This window comes from Dendrobates tinctorius, unplaced genomic scaffold (genome assembly GCF_039654945.1).
Source record: "Dendrobates tinctorius isolate UK_male_01 unplaced genomic scaffold, ASM3965494v1 ptg000027l, whole genome shotgun sequence".
Lineage (NCBI taxonomy): Eukaryota > Metazoa > Chordata > Amphibia > Anura > Dendrobatidae > Dendrobates > Dendrobates tinctorius.
The window spans coordinates 12,802,373-12,826,851 of NW_027361695.1; the positions used below are offsets into that span (position 1 = coordinate 12,802,373).

At 45.4% G+C, this 24,479-nt stretch overlaps 1 protein-coding gene across 17 annotated transcripts in view; it reads left to right on the top strand.

Annotated features, from left to right (window-relative positions):
- Positions 1-24,479, top strand: part of CADPS (calcium dependent secretion activator) — a 482,209-nt gene that overhangs the window by 69,902 nt on the left and 387,828 nt on the right. The window contains exon 1 of one of the 17 annotated variants that reach the window (XM_073569799.1): positions 24,286-24,303. The exons of the other annotated variants lie outside the window; for them this stretch is intronic. The gene's annotated coding sequence lies outside the window, so the exon portion shown is untranslated. Of the gene's footprint in view, positions 1-24,285; positions 24,304-24,479 lie in introns of those variants that run through there. 17 annotated transcript variants of the gene reach the window in all.

A 24,479-nucleotide genomic window follows, 5' to 3' on the forward strand; every position in this document is an offset into this window, starting at 1 on the left:
CCGAACCTGAGATTCCCCTCCTGACACCATTCTCACTGTGCTCCCAACAGCTCCTTGCCCTCGGCAGGCGGCAGGCATGAGACGGGTAGGACGGGGGCACGGAGTGGCGCTGCCATCTTACTGGCAAATGAAGGAGACCGGTTGCAAATGAAATGGTAATTGCTGTTCGTCACCGGATGAAATCTCCACTGAGGCGATTACACAGATTAGAGCACCCCCCCCACCCGAAACACACCAGAACAAATATAGTCTGCGCCTGTCAAATCGAATGCTTGAGCCGCTGCTGTCTGCCAGCTTACTTATTAACATCCTATTGTGGGGGGGGGGAACGCATTCTGCTAATTGTGCAGCAGTCTCGCAGTGTTTCTTCTGGATGAGATGAATTTCTTTAGTAGGGAATTTCGGGGGGGGGATGCGATATTTCGAAAAGTCACAGCGTGGGAATGGCGTTTTCAGTTGCCGTACAAGGCTTCGGCTCTGTTCTCCTTTTTATCGGTGGCGCCATTTTTGCCCTACTAATTTTTTCCGGCATATAGCATGACGGAACCCAAAAATTGGATAATGGCGTCCCTTAGGGGAGTCTACTGTGTAATGGACGCTGGAAGCTGGGAATCGTGGCGGGCGTTATGAATGAAAGTCAATGATGCACTCTTCTCATTGGCTTCGAGAACGTGATCAAAACGACACAGTTATAGGATTGATGATTGAAAAAGGCCAATTAAGTCCAACCTATAACCCTGCCATACCGATCCAGAGGAAAGCAAAGACCCCATGAGGTAGATGGTAAATGCCCAGCATTAAGAAATTCCAGAAGGCAACCACACACCCCTGTTTACTGAATCAACCATTACAGCATGTTGTGACACAGTTTCATTGTCTCACTGCTTGTACAGAAAAGAATCCATAGTCGCAATTCCTGTACAGTAAAGAATCCACACTATCACTGCTCATACAGTAAATAATCCATAATCTCACTGTTCATACAATAAATAATCCATCATTTCACTGCTCATAGAGTAAAGAATCCATAATCTCACTGTTCATACAGTAAAAATCCATAATCTCACTGCTCATAGAGTAAAGAATCCATAATCTCTATACTTGTGCTGTAAACATTCCATAGTTTCACTGCCTATACACTAAAAAAACCCATAGTCTTACTGCCCGTACAGGAAAAAAATTATAATTTCACTGCTCATACAGTCAGGAATCCATTATCTCACCACTTGTACAGTAAATAATCCATAGTCATAGTGCCTGTACAGTAAAGAATCCATAGTCTCACTGCTCATAGAGTAAAGAATCCATAATCTCACTATTTGTATTGTAAAATACCCATAGTCTCAGTGCTCTTACAGTAAACATTCCATAGTTTCACTGCCTGTACAGTAAAGAATCCATAGTCTCACTGCACATACAGTAAAGAATCCATAATCTCACTTTTTCTATTGGAAAGAATCCATCGCCTTAGTGCCCATACAGTAGAAATTTCATAGTTTCACTGCCGACACAGTAAAAAGATCTATAGTCTCACTGCCTGTACAGTAAAGAATCCATTGTCTCATTGCTTATACAGTAAAAAATTCATAGTCTCGCTGCTCGTACTGTAAATTATCCATAATCTCACTACGTGTACGATAAAGAATCCATAGCCTCAGTGCCGAATAGTATGAAATCCAACGTCTCACTGCCTGTACAGTAAAGAATCCATAATCTCATTGCCCATATGGTAAAGAATCGGCATCTGTGATTTATGATGACACCTTCTTCCCTGTAGACGTAGAGTCCTAAGTGTAAAAAGACTGGTAGAAACATCTCTGTACTGTCCCTTCATGTATTTGTACATTATAATAAGATCGCCTCAGAGCCTTCGTTTTTCCAAACTTGCTATTGTAGAGACCACCCATTCAATTAACAACCTTGGTCGCTCTTCTTTGCACCCGCTCTAGGCCAGCCATGTTCTTATACATTGAAGCCCAAAATTGTGCCCAGTATATAAGTGCGGCCATTCCTCTGCCCATGTGTCCAGCTTCAGCAAAAAATCCCTCTGTACCACTATACCATCCTGCAGTGCGTTGATTACCTTTTGGAGCTTAGTATTATCTGCAAATACCTAAATTCGATTCTGTAAGCCCTTTCCAAGGTCGTTAATGTCAAGGTCATACTGAACCCTTTAGAACTCTACTGCTAACCATCGGAGAATAGGCAAAAAGCTGGAAGGACAAAATAGGATCTTATCCGGATATATGATGGGACAGAATGGGCAACAGTGCTCACCTGATCAGGTTTGGTGCTCACAACCACTGGAAAGAACTTAGGCTGCTGCAGACCCATGATGAAGGAAATCTGTAGAGCTTGAAATTAATGGGCTAAACCTGTGCTGGCATTAGAAGGATGACGAGGAGACAGGAATCCAAAGTATGTGGTTTCTTGGTCAACGCGTTTCGAAGCTTAAAACTTCATCAGGTGGTTTGTCCTCATGAAGGAGTTTGAAACTTACCCAGTTGATAATGTATCATTCTCCGATTGTTGTGAAGAGCTGGAAACAAATGGGTTAAACGTGCGCTGCCATGGGAAGGATGACAAGGAGACAGGAATCCAAAGTATGAGGTTTATTGGTCGACGCGTTTCGAAGTTTCCAACTTCTTCATGAGGGCAAACCACCTGACGAAGACGTTTCAAACTTCGAAACGCGTTGACCAATAAACCTCATACTTTGGATTCCTGTCTCATCATCCTTCCCGTGACAGCACAGGTTTAACCCATTTGTTTCTGGCACTTCACAACAATCGGAAAAAGATACGTTATCAACTAGGTATTAAGCGCATGTGAACGTACCTACCTGTCGAGAACTTGAAAAAGTAACTTTTCAGGACTTTTTCTTGGCAATGATTCTTTTTTCTGGTCATTCTCCTTTTCCCCGCTATTATAAATCTCTGCTCAGAGGACTGTGACATTGTTAGTTTTCCTCAAAACCTACATCCATTAATATGCATTTATCTCCCAGTATATTTTAATTCATTTGTCTTTGTACCCGGCTGACAGGCACTGACAGCTAATTTGTCATTTGCAGCTAGAATCTAAGTATTAACAAGCGGCTGACCCCTGCGGGTCGCAATGTAATGCCACTGCCTGGCCTCCGCAACCTAAAAATGCAGCTTGCAAATTTAAAGTTGTGTAAGAGAATGGCTGTTTACTGCTGGCTGTCTTGTTAGGAGGGGAATTTATGGAATTGCATAGAGGACTGCTTCAGTGCTGTGATGTGCATGCAGACCAGGTCATTGAGTGAAAAGTCAATTATTGCTTAGATCTCCTGTCTGGTTGATTTCTTTCAGCGTCCGATTACCTTTTTTTTTCTTTTCTCTATTTTTGCTATCAGCTTAAAGGGGTGGTCCGATACCTAATAAGGTACTGTCTAAATATCTATCTTTACGCCCTAACCACTTTTTTAATTTTAAAATCACCCTACAATTTTTCCTATTTAGCTAATCCCCAAATGTGTTTTTTTACCGTACTTCCAGTGATGTTTCATTTGACAGAAGTCTTAAGTGTGATGTCATAGGAAGCTGGGGCTGCACTCGCTCCCCGCAGCATCCATGAAGAGGATGTCACAGGAAGCTGGGGCTGCACTCGCTCCCCGCAGCATCCATGAAGATGTTGTCACAGGAAGCTGGGGATGCACTCGCTCCCCGCAGCATCCATGAAGAGGATGTCACAGGAAGCTGGGGCTGCACTCACACCCCGCAGCATCCATGAAGAGGATGTCACAGGAAGCTGGGGCTGCACTCACTCCCCGCAGCATCCATGAAGAGGATGTCACAGGAAGCTGGGGCTGCACTCACACCCCGCAGCATCCATGAAGAGGATGTCACAGGAAGCTGGGGCTACACTCGCTCCCCGCAGCATCCATGAAGAGGATGTCACAGGAAGCTGGGGCTGCACTCCCTCCCCGCAGCATCCATGAAGAGGAGGTCACAGGAAGCTGGGGCTGCACTCGCTCCCCACAGCATCCATGAAGAGGATGTCACAGGAAGCTGGGGCTGCACTCACACCCCACAGCATCCATGAAGAGGATGTCACAGGAAGCTGGGGCTGCACTCGCTCCCCGCAGCATCCATGAAGAGGATGTCACAGGAAGCTGGGTCTGCACTCACACCCCGCAGCATCCATGAAGAGGATGTCACAGGAAGCTGGGGCTGCACTCGCTCCCTGCAGCATCCATGAAGAGGATGTCACAGGAAGCTGGGGCTGCACTCCCTCCCCGCAGCATCCATGAAGAGGAGGTCACAGGAAGCTGGGGCTGCACTCGCTCCCTGCAGCATCCATGAAGAGGATGTCACAGGAAGCTGGGGCTGCACTCACACCCCGCAGCATCCATGAAGAGGATGTCACAGGAAGCTGGGGCTGCACTCACTTTCCGCAGCATCCATGAAGAGGATGTCACAGGAAGCTGGGGCTGCACTCGCTCCCCGCAGCATCCATGAAGAGGATGTCACAGGAAGCTGGGGCAGCACTCACTCCCCGCAGCATCCATGAAGAGGATGTCACAGGAAGCTGGGTCTGCACTCACACCCCGCAGCATCCATGAAGAGGATGTCACAGGAAGCTGGGGCTACACTCGCTCCCCGCAGCATCCATGAAGAGGATGTCACAGGAAGCTGGGGCTGCACTCCCTCCCCGCAGCATCCATGAAGAGGAGGTCACAGGAAGCTGGGGCTGCACTCGCTCCCCGCAGCATCCATGAAGAGGATGTCACAGGAAGCTGGGGCTGCACTCACACCCCACAGCATCCATGAAGAGGATGTCACAGGAAGCTGGGGCTGCACTCGCTCCCCGCAGCATCCATGAAGAGGATGTCACAGGAAGCTGGGTCTGCACTCACACCCCGCAGCATCCATGAAGAGGATGTCACAGGAAGCTGGGGCTGCACTCGCTCCCCGCAGCATCCATGAAGAGGATGTCACAGGAAGCTGGGGCTGCACTCCCTCCCCGCAGCATCCATGAAGAGGAGGTCACAGGAAGCTGGGGCTGCACTCGCTCCCTGCAGCATCCATGAAGAGGATGTCACAGGAAGCTGGGGCTGCACTCACACCCCGCAGCATCCATGAAGATGTTGTCACAGGAAGCTGGGGATGCACTCGCTCCCCGCAGCATCCATGAAGAGGATGTCGCAGGAAGCTGGGGCTGCACTCACACCCCGCAGCATCCATGAAGAGGATGTCACAGGAAGCTGGGGATGCACTCACTCCCCGCAGCATCCATGAAGAGGATGTCACAGGAAGCTGGGGCTGCACTCACACCCCGCAGCATCCATGAAGAGGATGTCACAGGAAGCTGGGGCTACACTCGCTCCCCGCAGCATCCATGAAGAGGATGTCACAGGAAGCTGGGGCTGCACTCCCTCCCTGCAGCATCCATGAAGAGGAGGTCACAGGAAGCTGGGGCTGCACTCGCTCCCCACAGCATCCATGAAGAGGATGTCACAGGAAGCTGGGGCTGCACTCACACCCCACAGCATCCATGAAGAGGATGTCACAGGAAGCTGGGGCTGCACTCGCTCCCCGCAGCATCCATGAAGAGGATGTCACAGGAAGCTGGGTCTGCACTCACACCCCGCAGCATCCATGAAGAGGATGTCACAGGAAGCTGGGGCTGCACTCGCTCCCCGCAGCATCCATGAAGAGGATGTCACAGGAAGCTGGGGCTGCACTCCCTCCCCGCAGCATCCATGAAGAGGAGGTCACAGGAAGCTGGGGCTGCACTCGCTCCCTGCAGCATCCATGAAGAGGATGTCACAGGAAGCTGGGGCTGCACTCACACCCCGCAGCATCCATGAAGAGGATGTCACAGGAAGCTGGGGCTGCACTCACTTTCCGCAGCATCCATGAAGAGGATGTCACAGGAAGCTGGGGCTGCACTCGCTCCCCGCAGCATCCATGAAGAGGATGTCACAGGAAGCTGGGGCAGCACTCACTCCCCGCAGCATCCATGAAGAGGATGTCACAGGAAGCTGGGTCTGCACTCACACCCCGCAGCATCCATGAAGAGGATGTCACAGGAAGCTGGGGCTACACTCGCTCCCCGCAGCATCCATGAAGAGGATGTCACAGGAAGCTGGGGCTGCACTCCCTCCCCGCAGCATCCATGAAGAGGAGGTCACAGGAAGCTGGGGCTGCACTCGCTCCCCGCAGCATCCATGAAGAGGATGTCACAGGAAGCTGGGGCTGCACTCACACCCCACAGCATCCATGAAGAGGATGTCACAGGAAGCTGGGGCTGCACTCGCTCCCCGCAGCATCCATGAAGAGGATGTCACAGGAAGCTGGGTCTGCACTCACACCCCGCAGCATCCATGAAGAGGATGTCACAGGAAGCTGGGGCTGCACTCGCTCCTCGCAGCATCCATGAAGAGGATGTCACAGGAAGCTGGGGCTGCACTCCCTCCCCGCAGCATCCATGAAGAGGAGGTCACAGGAAGCTGGGGCTGCACTCGCTCCCTGCAGCATCCATGAAGAGGATGTCACAGGAAGCTGGGGCTGCACTCACTCCACGCAGCATCCATGAAGAGGATGTCACAGGAAGCTGGGGCTGCACTCCCTCCCCGCAGCATCCATGAAGAGGATGTCACAGGAAGCTGGGGCTGCACTCGCTCCCCGCAGCATCCATGAAGAGGATGTCACAGGAAGCTGGGGCTGCACTCACTCCCCGCAGCATCTATGAAGAGGATGTCACAGGAAGCTGGGGCTGCACTCGCTCCCCGCAGCATCCATGAAGAGGATGTCACAGGAAGCTGGGGCTGCACTCGCTCCCCGCAGCATCCATGAAGAGGATGTCACAGGAAGCTGGGGCTGCACTCGCTCCCCACAGCATCCATGAGAGGATGTCACAGAGGGTAGTGCTGCAGTTACTCACTAGATTCTTGCATTGCCGCCTCCTCTAAAGACAGCCTAGATCCTAGGTGATGGACACTGTGAGAGATGTGAGTGTAGCGCCAGCTCTCTGTTTCTATCTCCACTGAATCTGTTGCTTCTAACTGAAAGAAGATGTAATCATGGGGCTCAGATAGAATCAGTGAGTGACATTAACACCACCCCATAGCTTTTAGTACTGCCCTCAAATGAATTGTCATCCGGGACGTGATTGCAACCCCAGCCCCCTGTGGCATCACATTTGAGACTCTTCTTAGATGAAACGTCACAGTGGAGCCCGATGAGCGGGAAGAAAAGAGGTGGGGCCCGAAGTGTGTGAGATGTGTTGCCAGCTGTGTCAGTCAGTCCGGGCCCTTCCTCCTTGCCTCTGCTGACTGGGCCCCTTACACAAGTAAGGGTAGTAATGCCCTGATGGCGGCCCTGAGTACAATAAAAAGCAAATTGAGAGATTGAGTACATACAGGAAGTGTATTGCACTGTGTAAAAAAGCAAATTACAAAACTGGTTAGGGTGCAAAGATACTGTAGCTAGAAAAATAAATATTAGGTGCCGGACCACTCCTTTAAAGCAAAACTACACTAAAAAGCAAAAAAGTGAATGGAAATTTACCTGTCATCTGAGATACATTTCTAATGCAATCTAAAATATAGGAGCGTAACTACAGTTCATAAAAGCACCTGGCAAAAGTACGGATGGGCCCCCATTGTGTGGATGGTCAACTTCAAAGGGGGTTGTATGAGAGTTCAAATGGAATTTGTCAACAGGTTTTTGCTATGTGATCAGTGAGCAGAGACCCTAATTCCAGGGATATGTCACTTAATGGGCTGCATGGTGCAGTTTTGATAGAATCCCTGTTTTAAGAATGCAAAGCTGTGCATAACCCCATCCAAACCCTAACTGGAAGCTTCCTGGTACAGTAACCATTGTAAGCAAGCCGCCAATCAGTGGTTGGGGTGGAGTTACACAGATTAGCCTGACTGGCTTGCATGTGAGACCTAGTCCTCTAGTGATAATCTGCTGGTAATAAAACACTGATTGTATTGAAACTTCAACACAGCCTAATAAGTGACACATCCCTGGAGTCAGGTTCTCTTGCCCTGTATTATGCTGGTCTCAGATTAAATAGCAAAATCCTTCTGACAGATTCCCTTTAAGGGTTATTCCCCAAATAGAAATTATCCCTCCTTTATAGGACAGGAGATGACGTGTTGAGTTCGCTTATGTAAATGAAGCTAATGGTCCTGATTAAAGATATCTTACCGTTTTCTGTCTACAGCTCCTACGCAAACCTATGTGATTGAAGAAATAAAATAATCCTGCAGTCAAACCCATTTTCCATCGGTCTCTTACGTTAGTTTGGGAGCTTAGCCAAAATAAAAACTAAAGTGATCCCAGGATCAAACTACATAAAGATTATTTGTTGTCTGTTACTAGGGAAATTAAACATGCAGATTATCTATAAAAAGGAGGAAGACTTAAACTCTAGTGCCACCTATTTTAAATAGCAATCCTGAAAGTCAGTATGGACCCTTTAATGAGCCTTATCATGTTACTTTAGGATGAAAGTAAATTTGTAGACACGTGTTTCAGGGGTATTGCCCATCCTTAGTGCAAAGCATGAGATCTAATTTGGCTGTATGAGCGGCCTCTGACTGCGGTCGAAGGGGTAATGTTTCTCATGATGGAGAGTGGCATTTCTGACATAACTAAGTAAGGAGACTTATAGGCCATAGAAATTCCACAAGTGTTTCCTTCACAGCAGCGCAGTGAACCTACAGGCAAGCTGGGGCATATCATAATGAAAAGGACAACCAGGTTCCCAAACTTAAGATTGCTTATGGATTCTAATCGATTAGATAAAGGTCTTCTCACCAACTCTTCATAAACCCAACAAATAAGGATAGATCTTCTGGACTATCGGTCATCATCAAAGAGTCTTGAAATCCCCCGTGAGTCATGCCAAGATGCTCCATCATTGGATAGAGCCACAGTGTTCAAATGCGTATTCATGGGGTGGGAAAATGGGGGTTTTTGAAAGAGATATTGCTCCTCAGTGCAAAGCATGAGATCTGATTTGGCTGTATGAGAGGCCTCTGACTGCGGTCTAAGGGATAACATTTCACCTTATGGAGAGTGACGCGCCTGACATTCCAACGTAAGGAGACTTAAAGGCCATGCAATACTCCTCTGGGAAATTAAATACCCACATAGGTTTGCATAGAAGCTGCAGAAATGAAATAATATGAAATTGAAAAATAAATCTATTTATCTATCTATTGTATCTTTTTTTTTTCTTTTTTTTTCCCGTCTCTTTGAAATTTTTTCACGGGCACACAGTACAGCATGATATCGTTCTGTCAAATGGCTCTGATTTGTTATTTTACTGGAAGGCAATTTCCATCAAACCAGGTACCCGCAGGCCTGCTGATTTATCAATGTCAGAATTATTTCATTGACAAAACTCTCATTTCATTTTCTCAAATCCAGTAAGTGTTTTCCATCCCGGCTTCTTCTTTTCCTTCACTTCGGGAAAAAAAAAAAAAATCTTCTGTTTGAATAGAAATCCATAAAAGCTAATGACATTATGCGCAGGGGCCTATGCCGCAGAAATGATTGAAATCATAGCACGATCCTGCTGCTTAATGATTGCACAATATCAATGATTGCCATAACAAATGTCCTCGAACGGCGTGTAATGTGGTCGTAAATGTCTGCCATCGTAAAACCTCCACATCTTTTACTTTCAAGCATTGAAGAAATCCTTGTAAAAGTGCATAGGATGTGAATATTAAGTAGACACAGGGAAAAAATAAAATGTACCGCCACCAGGTGCTGGACACCAGTGCTTTCTTATCTTCATCCTATTCCTTACCCAAGCCAAGGGTATTGAAACATACGAATTTGTGTACCCCATTCATCCCTCCTTCATGGGGTCTGCAGATGAAGAAATTAAACATGAAGATTATCTCTTCAGAGAGGAGAAGGACTTATACTCTAGTGCCACCTATTGGAAGTAGTGATCCTAAAAGTCAGTATCAATTCTTTAACGAGCCTTGACACATAACTTAGGATAATAGTAAATTTGTAGACACGTGTTTCGGGGGGTGTTGCCCCTCCTTAGTCCAAAGCATGAGATCTGATTTGGCTGTGAGAGGTCTCTGACTGTAGTCTAAGGGGTAGTGTTTCTCATAATGGAGCGTGGCATGCCTGACATTCCAGTGTAAGGAGACTTATAGGCCATAGAAATCCCACAGGTGTTTCCTTTAGCGCAGCGCAGTGGATCTACAAGCTGGGCCATATCATAATGAAAAGGACAACCAGGTTCCCAAACCTAAAATTGCGTATGGATTCTGATCGATTAGATAAAGGTCTTCTTGTCAACTCTTCATAAAACCAACAAAAAAGTATAGATCTTTCGGACTCTCGGTCATCATCAAAGAGTCTTGAAACCTGCTAAGATGCTCTATCATTGGATGAAGCCCCAGCATTCAAATGCACTTTCATGGGGTGGTAAAACGGGGGTCTGAAAGAGTGTTACCTTTAATGCTGACAATCCAGGAACACCTGTTATGTTTCCTGAACAAAAGATAGACCTTCCAGATTTTCGAAAGAGTTGTCCAATCTGGATGGCGCAATCAAATCTTCCTAAAACCTCCTGTGACAGATAGAAGGAGACCTGGATAATACCCGCGCTGCTGTGATAATAACGATCCAGCCATATGGATTAAAAAAACAATGGTATTTTGTTCACTATTCTCTCAACGCGTTTCGAAGTTCATATAAGTTTTTTTCTCCTAGAGTGGTTCTGTGTTTAAAACCTCCTGTGAGTAGTACCACTACTTTAAATTGAGCCCCAGCAACCAAACACATATTCATGTGGTGGGAAATGATGATTGGAAAGGAAAGGACCTTCAGTGTCATGTATCCAGGAACATCTGGGAGGGTTCCAGAAAAAGAAGAGATCCCCCAGACTCTTAGAAGAGTTGGCAAAACTCCTAACCTCAGAGCCTATCGAAAACTCTGTGTGCAGAACCAGGATACTCCAACATCCAAATGCGCATTCATGGGGTGACAAATAGGGGGGTAACAAACCCTCCATTAACATAAGGGAGGCTCCCAGAAATAGAGATCTCCTGGAATTACTGGTGAGTCAACAAATCTCCTAGGCTCCATCAAAGGCTCTTGAAGTATCACATGAGTATTGCCACTACTTCATTAGATGATGCCCCAGCACCCAATTGCACATTTATGGGGTGTGAAATGGGGGTTGGAAAGGAAATGACCTTTAATGTCAACTATTAAGGAACATTTGGGCGTTTTCTATCAAACGAGGAGACCTCCCGGACTCCCTGAAGAGTTGCCAAAACTCTTAGGCCTCTCGAAACCTCGGTGAGCAGGACCAGTATGCTCCATTCCGAGATGAAGCCCCAGCATCCAAATACACATTTAAGGGTTGGGAAAGAATGGTTTGCATACTCTCCAGGAACATACGGGAGGTTCTGAGAAAAACAGGATCTTCCTGGCGAGTCAACAAACCTCTGAGGAAGAAGGAACCTCTGAGGAGGAAGCTGGTTTTAGTGAGGAGTTCTTTAACAGACAGAATATATGAGAGCTCTCGTTTACTTCCCTGTGTACTCCAGAAGCTGAGGTCACCACTTGATAGCTGATTACATGAAGAACATTAGTGTCCTGTCCTTTTTTCCTGAATTGACATAGACAGCCGGTTGAACAGAAACTACTGCTCCCTACATGTCCTTTATGATCTTCTCGTGGCTGTTTTCGGACCCTCATTAATTACAAGCATAAGCAATGTGGATTTCTTCCAAGAGTCGTGGATGGAATTCATCATTCCTTTATGTATCAATATTTTGGAGTATTTTGAGCAATTTTTCCTTAAATGAACAGAATTATTTTTTTTTTCCCCAAAAATCAAATCTATCTATGGAAGTCATGTCATCAAGGAATCAAAAACACAACCTGAGCACTGATTTATCCTTGGTGAACCATGAAAGAAAACATACATTTAAAAATTGTCTGAGGACTAGTCCAAGAGGCCGGTCTTATCCTTCCTCAGTCCCTTTAAGTGAGAAGTCTTTTCCCTTTATGTGTATATGGGGAGATACCTTTGTTTCTTAGAGATAGAAAATACCTCTACATGTACTTCCGAAACCACTCGCAAAGTAGAGATTTCTTGTGCCGGATGCCAGAATGATCGATCGCTGGCATTGGATTGTGCATTCAGTGGGATGTGGAAGAGATGTGGAGGGGCTTTGATCTGCAATAGGGGATATGCTTATGGCACTGAAATTTTAGGGATTCTGAAAAAGTTGCTGATCAATTTTTTTTTAAAACAATCCCTGAAAATTCAGACATCTGCCAGGCTGAAAATGGTGGGGTTTAATTGGAATCTACCATCAGGTTTTTGCTATGGAATCTAAGAGCACCATGAGAGCCTGATTCCAGCGATGTGCCACATACTAGGCCTTGTTTTACGGTCTCAATAAAATCAGTGTTTTATCAGCAGAAGATTATCACTACAGGACTAGATGTCTTGTGCCTCCTGGTCTAACCACACCCCCACTATACAATGTACACAGAAAGCAGCCAATCAGTGGTGTGGGGGCGGGGTTACACACAGCTCAGCATTCTGAGCATTGCTAAATGTGCAACAGAGAAAACTGTGATTGTATCACAACTACTGCAGCCAATAAACTTAGTGATATATCGCTGGAATCAGGGTCTATGTCCCTACATCAAGCTACAGATTAAGTAACAAAAAGCTGCAGACAGATTCCTGTTAAGTGAACCCTGCCTAAAACGAGGCATTTGTGCCTGGTTTGAGGTTTTCCCAGTGCAGTTTCGAAGGGCAGGACTTAAAGCATCCCAGTATTCAAGGTATATATTACCTATATGATGGGGTCACAAGAGATGTTCGGTACCCCATGGCAGTACCAGATAATCTTATCTGTGCTCCAGTCTTGTTCAGAACTATGACTTTTTTTTTTAGAAGTTTCAGGACAAATGAAAAACAGCAGTCTCCACTATCGGGCACTTTCCACCAGACAGTCGGATGAATTCCTTTTGGTCACAGAAGATAATGGAAATTTTAAAAGTTTAATCTTATTAATTTTGCCTCCCCCAGCGATGTAACATTAGAAATGGCTGCCAGGGTTGATTAAGTGTCACTTCCCGCTTTAGTCATCAATAGAAGCTTCTACACCACTGAGCAGCAAATGTTAATCAAAGCAAATCCCATTCTCTGTACTCGAAACTCTGCAGACAATACAACGCCCGGCTCTCGGAAAAGCACGTTAGGACACTTGGCGAGTGGGAATTCATTTTAATTCCTTCCATTTTTTTGTTTACACTTAATCACGACATCCGCTAACCCCCCCGATGACGTGACTCACATGGTAAGACATGGCTGTTATTCCAGAACAGACTGAAATGAAAGTTAAGATTTAAGCAATTGGAAAAAGAGTAAAGACGGGAAAGTATTAGAGGGTCATTCTTTTAAGGAGGGGATAACATAAATTAAGATATGATGTCGCCTTTTTTTTTAAATTTCCAGACAAATAATCTCTGCACAATCATCTTCAAAAAACTCCAGCGATAATCTGTTACTACATCGGGAACTTGCAGCTGGACAAACAATTTTCCTACAGCTGCCACCACCTCGGAAACGTAGACGGGAGCTAAGTAAGATCCTCAGGGGCAGAAGTCTCATCCCCTCCTGTATAACGTCTATATGCCCCACCCATGTGTCATGGGAAAAGACAATGAGAAAGATAATAGATAGACTAGAGGTGGGCCCGATGCTATTGCATCGGGAGGGCAGTGTGTGTGTGTGTGGGGGAGTCCCGCCACTGCTTGCCCACCCACCTCCGTGCAGTCGCAACCGGCAGGAAAGACGGTGGATTGCAGCCTGTGCTGGAGATGGTGTGCGGCGCAACCAGAGGGCGCCCGCACCCCATCTCCAGTACAGGCCACAAGCTGCGGTCTTTCCTGCTGGCTGTGACTGCACGGAGGTGGGTGGGCAGGCAGCGGTGGGATCTGTCACGTGTAGTCAGGCGGCGGCGAGTCTTAGCAGGGGTCCAGCGGCGAATCCTGGCGGCGAGTCCTGGCAAGGGTCCGGCGGCGGGTCCAGCGGCGGTGGCGTGGGTGTTCTAGCGGTGTCACCCTGGTGGTACTGCAGAAGGGCGTGGTACCACCAGCGGGTGCCGTATTGGAATACCCATCACATATGGCGGTCCACGTACTTCCGGTGCGGCGCGGTGGATTGTGGGATTCGAGGACGTCTGGACGGAAGTGGATGATGGACAATTTTAGGTACGTATGTAATAGATAGATAGATAATAGATAGATAATTTGTGAATCTGGGTGTTTTGTCTCCTAAACAAAGGAAATGTCCCCAGGTGCACACAGTAGAAGCATTATTACTATCGTTACCATCTAAAATCCCATGGTGATGTCTTACTCTTATCTTTATACCGTGAGACATAAATGCAGGGCGATGGAGGAGACGATTCCTCTTTGGCACCTGATCCGCATGGCGGGTAAGAATTACACACCGGAGAGAGGGAACAAGTCCTGACTCTGAAGAGATGACTGTCCGCCATTACTCAGCACTGAGGCAGATGGTTCCTAGAGATGTTTAAAGTGCAGAGGGCATACAGTGCAGCGAGACATCCGGATCCAGGCGACGGTTTGCGTCAAATTATTTAGCGAGAGTGCGGCAGATGAGGTGCAGCGCTTGTATTCACCAAACGCGCACACACACGGCCACACTTACCTATGACCCCGCTAATAGAATAATATTACTAACTTTAATGCAATAAAGAAAAATAAAACATTATCATTACACGGGTAGGATTAGCCAAATGTGTCTCATTGATGGTGGTCTGAATCCTGTGACTTCAAGTATTCAAATCAAGCCGCAGTACCAGCTACAGCCACAATTGTATGTATGGCGCTGTTCTTACATAGCCAACGTGTGATCATTACCAAGGCATTCTCACCCATTCTGGTTTTTAAAAGGGTTTTCAAGGATTTTAATGGTAATACGTCATTAGAAAATGACATATTTTTAAAACTGGTTTTCATGTTAAATATATTTTAATGTGTGATATCATGTTTTTTTTCTGTAAAAAAAAAAGTAATAAATCTTTCATTTTTCACACTGACCACTGGAACATAAACCAGATACACGCTTTCTGTTTAGTATAAAACACTTTTCAGCAGTCTCTTTAACATCACAGACAGGATTACAATGGAACGTAACCTCTATATACAGTAGATAACACAGGATCCACCATGCACAAAAGGTGATGTCACAGCTCACCTCCTCCCCCTCCTGTACAATAACTGATAACACCTCTCTATTCAATAGATAACACACGATCCACTACTCACATAGGTGATGTCACAGCTCACCTCCTCCTCATGTAAAATGACTGATATCACCTCTATATTCAGTAGATAGCACACGATCCACTACTCACAATAGGTGATGTCACAGCTCACCTCCTCCTCCTCCTGTAAAATGACTGATATCACCTCTATATTTAGTAGATAACACACGATCCACTACTCACAATAGGTGATGTCACAGCTCACCTCCTCCTCCTGTGCAATGACTGATAACACCTCTATATACAGTAGATAACACAGCATCCACCAATCACAATAGGTGATGTCACAGCTCACCTCCTCCTCCTCCTGTAAAATGACTGATATCACCTCTATATTCAGTAGATAACACACGATCCACTACTCACAATAGGTGATGTCACAGCTCACCTCCTCCTCATGTAAAATGACTGATATCACCTCTATATTCAGTTGATAGCACACGATCCACTACTCACAATAGGTGATGTCACAGCTCACCTCCTCCTCCTCCTGTAAAATGACTGATATCACCTCTATATTTAGTAGATAACACACGATCCACTACTCACAATAGGTGATGTCACAGCTCACCTCCTCCTCCTGTGCAATGACTGATAACACCTCTATATACAGTAGATAACACAGCATCCACCAGTCACAATAGGTGATGTCACAGCTCACCTCCTCCTCCTCCTGTAAAATGACTGATATCACCTCTATATTCAGTAGATAACACACGATCCACTACTCACAATAGGTGATGTCACAGCTCACCTCCTCCTCCTCCTGTGCAATGACTGATAACACCTCTATATACAGTAGATAACACAGAATCCACCATTCAGAATAGGTGATGTCACATCTCACCTCCTCCTCCTCCTGTACAATAACTGATAACACCTCTATATACAGTAGATAACACAGCATCCACCAGTCATAATAGGTGATGTCACAGCTCACCTCCTCCCCCCTCCTGTGCAATGACTGATAACACCTCTATATACAGAAGATAACACAGGATCCACCATTCACAATAGGTGATGTCACAGCTCACATCCTCCTGTAAAATGACTGATATCACCTCTATATTCAGTAGATAACACATGATCCACTACTCACAATAGGTGATGTCACAGCTCACCTCCTCCTCCTGTGCAATGACTGATAACACCTCTATATACAGAAGATAACACAGGATCCACCATTCACAATAGGTGATGTCACAGCTCACATCCTCCTGTAAAATGACTGATATCACCTCTATATTCAGTAGATAACACATGATCCACTACTCACAATAGGTGATGTCACAGCTCACCTCCTCCTCCTGTGCAATGACTGATTACACCTCTATATACAGTAGATAACACAGCATCCACCAGTCACAATAGGTGATGTCACAGCTCACCTCCTCCCCCTCCTGTGCAATGACTGCTAACACCTCTATATACAGAAGATAACACAGGATCCACCATTCACAATAGGTGATGTCACAGCTCACCTCCTCCTGTAAAATGACTGATATCACCTCTATATTCAGTAGATAACACATGATCCACTACTCACAATAGGTGATGTCACAGCTCACCTCCTCCTCCTCCTGTATAATGACTGATAACACCTCTATATACAGTAGATAACACAGCATCCACCAGTCACAATAGGTGATGTCACAGCTCACCTCCTCCCCCTCCTGTAAAATGACTAATATCGCCTCTATATTCAGTAGATAACACAAGACGTCTGACACTGGGAAGTGCTACCATGTTTTTTGATATTTATCTGGAAAAACATCACGTGTCACCAGACGTCTGTGCTTAGTCCTACAGACATATTGATCTAGCTCATTTTTCATAATCCGGGTTGATAGTTCATTTAAGCCCAATCAATAAAATGCAATTTTAATTCCAGTTGTAAAGCGCGAATCTAACGCTGCTCATTAAATACGCGTTTCTCAAAGTTCATTAATATTTAATTTTTTTTTTCTTAAAAACTTTAGATGTCGCTCCTCACCAGTCGTAAATGGAACTTGAGGCTCTAAAATGTTCCGGGGGAAATGATCTGATATTCAGTGAGATGTTATTATTATTTCCTCTTCATGGGGAAAGAGATGAAATTCAGGATTAAGTGAGTCATCTATCAAGTGTGATTACAATCAGACTTCACACCAAGTGGCAGCACTGCTGCCCGGGCGTGTCAGAATCCAATATCGCCACGTGGAGTAATAGGCTCCTCTGAAGACTGTAACTTTCCCTTAGTTCACGGTGAATCGGAATTACAATATATACCTGGAAATGATATCTCTACAAAGTAGGGTTGACAAGTTGGTAAAGCGATGCAAAGACGTGACTGATCCGTGCAATCGAAAAGTTGTAGCGAGTATTTGATTCTCCTAGAGCGCCACCACAGGAGATATGAAACATTACGTTGCGCTCATTGAAACCAATCAAGGTACCTGCTGACATGCTTGGTCCTCTTTGACGATGCTCCAGCTTAGGCCTCATACAAAAAAATGATGGGGTCCTATAGCAAAAGTCTAATGTAAGACCCCCTCCTCCCCCCTGAAAAAAAAGCATACGCATGAGTGAGGCGGGGTTCAAGGGTCATAGGCGCAGCGAAAGAGAGGCGTACCTCAGAACTTTTAAAGACAGGGTGAGGGACACACAGAAATTGTACTCCTACTGAAGCACCCTAGTGTTCTCACCCGAACAGTTTGATATCCACATATTAAATATCCCCCCACACAATCTGCCCCCCTACATTACCCTCCCATGCACAGCATGATAGCCCCCCACAGTGCCCCCAATTTAATGATTCCCTCACAGTCAATTCCCCCACAGTAACCCCCATACATTTTGTGAATTCTCATACAGTACCCTTCACACACACAGTATGATGCCCCCCGCAATGAATTCACACCACACAATTTGCCCTTCCACAGGCTAATTCATGTCCCCATGAGTGCCCCCCACCACAGTATTGTGCTCCCACAGTACCCCCACGGTGAATTTCTCCACAATAACCCAATAGGATGCCTCCTCAAATAGTTTCCTCACATACACAGTATGATGACCCCACAATGCTCCCAACAAAGTATGATGCTCCCACAGTGAGTTTCCCCTCAGAAGCCCCTACATACACAGTATAACGCCTCCACAAAGAGTTTCCTGGCCCACACAGTATGATGACCCCACAGTGAATTCCCCGCAGCAACCCCCACATGCACAGTATGATAGCTCCACAAATAGTTTTCTCACACACACAGTATGATGCCCCCGCAGTGCCCCCAACACAGTATGATCACTGACTCCGAGGAGAGATATTGAAATAGTGAGGAGTCAGAAACTAAGAAAGTTGCTGAGGATTTTCATAATACAGTGATATAAACAAAATTGGAAACTTGATTTAGGGTGTTCTATTTTACTGCAGCACTCCCAGAGGAGAAATGGAGCATTACAAGTGATTATTAATACCAATAGTTATCCGTGTAATGTATGGACACCCTGGGTCCTCCAGAACAAGAAGCATTCTTTATGGAACTAACAGAAAGGAATAACATGAAGATTTATATATATATATATAAATATATATATATATATATATATATATATATATATATATATATATATATATAAAAATAGAGAGAGTATTTATTTTTATATTAAGGGGATTTTTATGTTAATGCGATCTATATTTCTGCGCTGGTATAACACATTCTAAGCTTTCAATGATGAAGCTGTTGGCTTTTTATAGAGGCTGTTGTTACAGGAACGCGTCTGGTAGAAGAAAGATAGCCCGTCGATGCAAATTAGCAGGTGCGCAGGGTTGAAATTGAAATGTTTGCTATCAAGGTAGTGGCAGAAAAATGATAACACACTGTGACGGCACATGAAGATTAAGAAGAATATGATTGGGTAAGTTAGTATTGAACGGCTTAACGCTCAGACCGTTTCATGTACCGCTGATCACTCGTAACGTCGGCAGTATAAACAATTTGCAGGAGGCATCACAGTGTCGTAGGGAATTACCACCATCCGTCATCAAGCAGAGAGTCATAAAAATGTGGAAAAAATGCTGCAACGTAAGATAGCTTTAATAGAATGGAAGGGTTAATAGTTTATTTTTATATAAATTGAGTGAACAAAAGAGAAATCTAAATCTGATCAATATTTGCTGACAGTCCTTTAACCTCATTAATTCTTCTAGGTTCTTGTTGCACTCAGCAGGAGATAGTTCCAAACATCATGGAGAACTCACCATAGCTCTACTTGTGCAAATCCTTCTGTCTCTTCCTGTAATCCCAGAAAGACATGATGATATGAGATCAGGACTCTACTTCATACCTCATATAACTCTTTTAAAGGGGTTGTCCAGAAATTAAACATTAATGACCTATCCTTAGGATAGGTCATCAATGTCTGATCGGTGGGGGTGGGGCACCCAGCAATCCCGCCGATTAGCTGTCCCAAGTTTCGGCGGCGGCAGGAGCTGCTCAGTTGGAGACTTGCCCAGCACACCTCTATCGACAGAATAGTGGCCATGGATGGAAACTGCACATCCACCCCCTATTGATTTGAATAACGCCAAATATGTAGTACCCAGCAGCGACCACTATACAGTTGACGGAACCGTGCTGTGCAACTCCGAAACTGAGCAATTTCATCAGCCACCAACACCTTGAACAGTTGATTGCTGGTGGTTCCAAGTGTTGCACCCCCACCGATCAGACATTGATGACCTATTCTAAAGATAGACCATCAATGTTAAAGTGCTGGACAACCCCTTTTATAATTACTACACCTTGAACATAGGACCAAAATGGCTCCATGTTGGAATTTTATTAAGATAATAAAGGTTTTTCTGGAAAAACCCATCCCTCAGCTGCACTTTGTTTAAAAAAAAACACTGTCCTATTGTAGTTATTGCAGGTACGCAGGATGCAGTAACGAGATGGGAGACGAGATGAACTTTAAGGTGTAACTTTTATATATATAGAGTTGCCTATAGGGGCTATCTCGAGCAACCAAACAAGCTAACAGCAGTTATCCTTGCAGGGTTTTAAAACAAGAGTACACTGGTAATACAAACACAACTAACCCGGCAAAGACCGGTTACTATAGGGCCGCGGTATGGCTGACTATGGGTCCTAAATGTTAACTACAACGTGTCACTTATCCTCTCTGACGTCCAGCCGGGTGCTGTTCAATGGTGCTTCCGCATTTCAGCCGCTGGGCCCAGCCGAAGAGGATCTGGTGAAGACTTCGGGCGTTCCTACAACCAGGTGAAGTGGAGGCACAGCAGGCCTCTGGTGGGTTTTCCTCGAGGCGCCTCCTGGCGGGAGTGATGCGGCGGTGCCCGGGGACTGGGCAATGGAGGCCGCAGCCTCGAGGTGGGAACGGGTAGCGGCTGCCACGGGAGGTGGTGGGCTGGCCGCAGCTGCAGGCCGGAGCCGAGCTGCGGGGTCCGCGGGCGTCAGCGGGTAGACTGCAGCCACGGGCTGGAGTGAGACAGCGGCGACCGCGGATGGTGGCGGACAGGCCGCGAGCTGGAGGGGAGCGGCGACGGCCGTGGGTGGCAGTGGACAGGCCGCAGCCGTGGGCTGGAGTCTGGCGGCAGCGGCCGTGGGAAGCGCGGAAGGGCGGGTGGTGTTACTCTGCTGAGCGGCGCAGTGCCTTCTCCCTAATGTCGGTGGTGAGTCCCTCTTCCGTCCCTGCAGTCGCAGCTTTCATCTCTGGGCTCTGGCACTCCCTTTGGCTCTCTGGCTCCCTCTAGCGTCCTTGCTCCTTCTCTCCTGCTCCGTCGTCTGCCGTCTGCTGGTGTCCTCAGCCCCTTTTATATTGGCTCCTCCCCCAACCTTTCTGGAACTCTCTGAGGTCCGTCTCCTCATACTGTCCCCCGGAAACAAGTTCCCTAGGAACCTTGGTGACAGTCCCCTTGGTTCCGGCCTGGGCACATAGCGGGGACCCCGCCTCCTACACTATATTCACCCTCCTGAGGTCCAGCACTGAGTCTCCTATGCTGTTCCCCGTGTCTGTTATCGTCTGCAGTGCTTACATCACATTAACAATGCTGCTGGCAATCAGTGAGCTCAGCAGTTGACAGCACGAGCCACAGAGATGCACTGAGCTCTTGATTGGCTGCAGCGCTGTTGGCATGACATTACTGCTGCAGACAATAGCAGACACTGGGAACGGCGGCTGAGATGCAGAACTGGACCCGGGGAGGGTGAGTAAAAACATTTTGTTTTTGTAAAGCAAATCGAAGTCGAGGGAACAGGTGTTTTCCAAAATCCCCCCCAAAAATCCCTTTGATCTAGAAATGAGTTATCTATGGACTGAATGGAATATAATTCTACACATGTGTCGGGCGACTATGAGAGGATGGTCAGCCTCTGCTGTAGACCCAATTAATTCTGAATCCTCTTACCGAATGTTGTTCCCAGGTTTTATTGGGAGAAAATAAATTCTCTTGTTTTTATAAAATAGTATTCCCATATTCATTCTTCTCCGGTCATTCTTTGCCCCCAGCAGGCATCAGAGGGGTAGGCATGGACGGCAGCACGGAGACAATATGGAGCCTCTGTTTGCATGGATCCTTTCTACGAAGTCGGTAAATCATCCTAAATTCATTGAAATCAAATAGAAAAGAAAAGGAAATTGGCCCAATGTTCAAAAGCCAAACATCCCCGTAAATAGGACCTGTTGGCACATTAGGACAGATGAGGAAAGATATGAGCTAATATTTTGGAACACGACTAATTCCCCTTTAGAAATCTTTTCTTTGCAGTGGGTCCAACAAGCGAGTCCATAATTGCCGTTAATATTATTCACCCCCCCCTCTTGATAGATTCACAGTTTACAACCTAAAGACAATAGGACAACAGGCTTCAAACGCTTCCCGAAGGAGAACAGTTGGGGGTTTACAATCAGAACCTGAGCCTGGGTGTACAGCAATTAATTCTCCTGGGGACAACAGAAGGGATGAACTAATCAGGAGCTGAAGCTTCAACGATTGTCGTTAATTTAAAAAAAAAACAGCATAGAATTTTACTCATCGTATAACTCACTGGTGTAATTTATATTTCCATGGCAAAAAATGTTGAAAATGAAATAGAATTTACTAAAATTATTAGTAATTACAAGTCTAGGAATTTACTATCACTGTCGTTCTGCATGGAAGTTAGAGATGAGCCAAATGACCTGTTTTGAATTGAATTTGCCAAAAATTTGGGTTTCAAAAATGTTTTGAATTTCATTTATAAGAATCAAACAAAATTGGCGAGGGGTACGATGGGGTTAAATAATAAAACACTTTATATTCACCTATCCTTATGCCGCCGCCGCCTCCTTCACATTTCCCGATTCTGCACCTCTCATACCTGTGATAGTCTGTGGGACCATTCACGTGTTCATTTTTTGACCAAGTGGTCATTAGAAAATATCAGAGACATGTCTGATTTTGATCCGAGGGTATAATCGAAATCAGCAATGCAAGTCTATGGATCCGTGAAAAAAATCAGACCGCACATGGATGACATCCGATTTTTATGGATTGTCATAATCGAGAGGGTGGAGAATTTTTTTTTTCATTCCTCCATGTATGAGAAAATTGAATGACACTCGTATCAATCTCTGACCAGAGCAAGATCAGAGTAATCGGACCGATTTTTTTCGTATGTGAAAATATCGGATGTCTGAGGATTTAAGGTGAGTAATTGACCTTAATTAAGGGGGCGAAGCACATCATTGATGTCAATGATGTGTCATTCCCATCCCCCCCCTCACATGATCGTGTGAAACCATTCACTAAACTCAGAGCTGGAAGGAGCACTAGAAGAGCTAAAAACCCGGCATATAGAAACGGGAGCTGCGATGGAGGAAGTATAAGTTCAGTGGCGTAACTTGAAGACCAAGGGCACCAATGAAAAAGCTCCAACAGTGCCCCCAATTATTGCAAGTCTTGGTCTTTTTATACAGGTTAAAGGGACTTCTTGGGCCCTTTAGGTTCCAGGGCCCAGGTGTGATTGCAACCCCTGCACCTATTGTAGTTACACCCATGAGTGAGGTCCTAGGACAGGTGAGTATTGTGTATTTTAGTATTTTTTAACTCCTTCTCTGTCTATGAACCTTTGAGGGCATAAGAAATTTATTTTTCCGGCAATCGGGGGCTTTTTTGCATCAAATCCAATCCTCCATCCTAACCAATTGAATCTGCCCAAAACAAAAAACCACAGTTATATAATTTTATGCCTATAAGGCAATAATTAGACCAATATTTGCTTTATTTAGCGGCCACATAGCTAGCTTTGTGTTTTCTATGGACTCTTTGGAGACATCTAGTGTTGCGGTTCCTGCACCGTTTCTCACGCTTTGCCTATTTTTTTTTTTACTGGTTGTTAATATGGCGGCCATTTTTCTGCTATTTTGCTAGCGCCTTAGATATTATTATCATCGTCAATGAGCTGAGAATACAAAGCAGACGCAACAAAAATGGCATTGCGGCGCTCATACATGGCATTATGTTGCGTTCTTATTAAATTTATGAGACGGATTTAGCTCCTTCTCTCCCGAATGAAATCGCTGCTTCATTAGGCATCATGGTGGGTTCAATATCTATTAACCTTGAAAACCGATTCCGCAAAGTTTCTACCAGATTGTACAATTTGAATTTTTTTTCTTTTTCTTTACTTTCCGGGTCTGACAAACACACGGTGTTGATAAGAAGAAGAATTCTGCATAAATCTACATCCCAAGCCAGTTTCTTAGTAGGAATGGTACAACATTAACCTCTGCCAAGACCTGATTATCCGCCTCAGCTTGTGTCGAGAGAGTCAAAATAATGGTATTGTTCAGATGCACTGAAGCTCCTGCGTCTCCGTTAGGCTAATTTCATTATGGGAACATTCGCAGGTTAAGTAAGACGCTGGTTCACCGCCTTGTCTGTGATTATTGCCTTGTCTGTCCCCACTCTGCTTGTCGAGCAGGTAAGGAATTAGAATAATCTTTATTTTGCCAGTAAAATTGTAGTTTTTGTTGTTACCCTTTTGGGGTTGAAATGATTTTCTGATTTCTTTTTATTAAATTTTTTGGTTTTTGGAGAAAGTGATAAAAAAACTGCAATTTTGACATTTTCTCTTTTTTTTAAGTTCACCTTATCGAA